This window comes from Lithobates pipiens, unplaced genomic scaffold, assembly GCF_037356315.1.
Source record: "Lithobates pipiens isolate NorthernLeopardFrog02 unplaced genomic scaffold, aLitPip1_a1.2 Scaffold_19, whole genome shotgun sequence".
Taxonomy (NCBI): Eukaryota; Metazoa; Chordata; class Amphibia; order Anura; family Ranidae; genus Lithobates; species Lithobates pipiens.
In genome coordinates, this window is record NW_027507764.1 from 392,805,902 (window position 1) to 392,807,361 (window position 1,460).

The following is a 1,460-nucleotide window of genomic DNA, read 5'->3' on the forward strand; positions in this document are numbered from 1 at the left end:
ACCCCAGGCCCTATCAGGGAGCCCTATATTAACCTGTGCACTGCAGGCCATCAGTGCTGATCAACCATTGTGTTTTCCTTTGTGTGTTAGCTTCCTGTTTCCTGCCGTGTGCTCTGCTTCTGTTTTCCGTTACCGAGTTTGGCGTGTCTTGACTATCCCTGTTTGCCTGTGATCCTGACCTTTTGGCGTGTACCCGACTATTCTTGTCTGCTTGTGGCCCCGACCTTGGCTTTGTCCCTCACCATTCTTATCCTCCTGTTGCCTACTGTGGGTGGGAGCTGGGGGTTGCGACCTGGAGCCAGTTGCAGCCAAGTCCATCCTCACCACTAGAGGCGCTGGTGAGCACCTGCTGGCTCTTAGACTCCGCGCCCCAGGGAATCTTACGCTCTAACCCCAGTGGGATCTGTCCCCCGTCTGCAGCAGTCAGCCGTAGGGTTCACAACCTTGCGGTGCACTCCTGATCCCTACGGTGTGCACCTGTCACCTCGCCTCAAGGTGACCTGACAGGGGGGAGATGGTTTATAGTTTCAATTATTGTTCATTCAATTACACATTTGGGTTGGCTACAGGGTACTTCCTAGAAAAGGGAGGTAAATGATAGTTTACCACAGGTTCAGAGGTATCTAGCTTATCGTTTTTTTACATCGTCACCCCTGGTGGAATCCTGGGGAGGGAGGTGGTTGTTTTTTTTTTTTTTAGTTCCATTGTATCTGATACACTTTATAGCCTATAAACCACATACCAGTATTGTTAAAGCAGAGTTCCACCCAAAAATGGGTCTGGATCCTCTGCTGTCCGGATACCCCCCCCCCCCCCCCATGTCAAATTTGGCGCCTTTTAGGGGGGAGGGGGCAGCAGGTACCACAGGTATTTGCTCCCACTTCCAGGGAAAGATTGCCACAGTGTCTCCGCCCTCCCACACAGGTCCCAGAAGACAGCAGGAACCACTTAGAACGCGCAGCATGACTCGTGCATGCACAGTAGGGAACTAGGCTATGAAGCTGCGAGGCTTTACTTCCCGATTCCCTTAATTAAGATGCCGGCACCTCCACCCGGAGCCGAGGGACAGGTCAGCTTTGGGTGAGGACATTACGGGCACCCTGGACCGGTAAGTATCCTTATTTTAAAAGTCAGCAGCTGCAGTATTTGTAGCTGCTGACTTTTATTTTTGTAAGCAGAACTTCACTTTAAGTTAACATACATTTCATATTTTCATCTGAGGGAAATCCTGAAAACATGACCTGTTGAGGCACCTTGAGGACTGGAGTTGAGAAACACTAGCATAGTGACAGGGTCTCTTTATTACATACACACACACACATATATATATATATATATATATATATATATATATATATATAATCTCCCTAAGCCCTTGCATCTTAAACTTGCCTACCAGGCTATTCTGAGATGCCATGCCAAATAATGCAACTGAGAATGAGAAGACTGAGAAAATTATG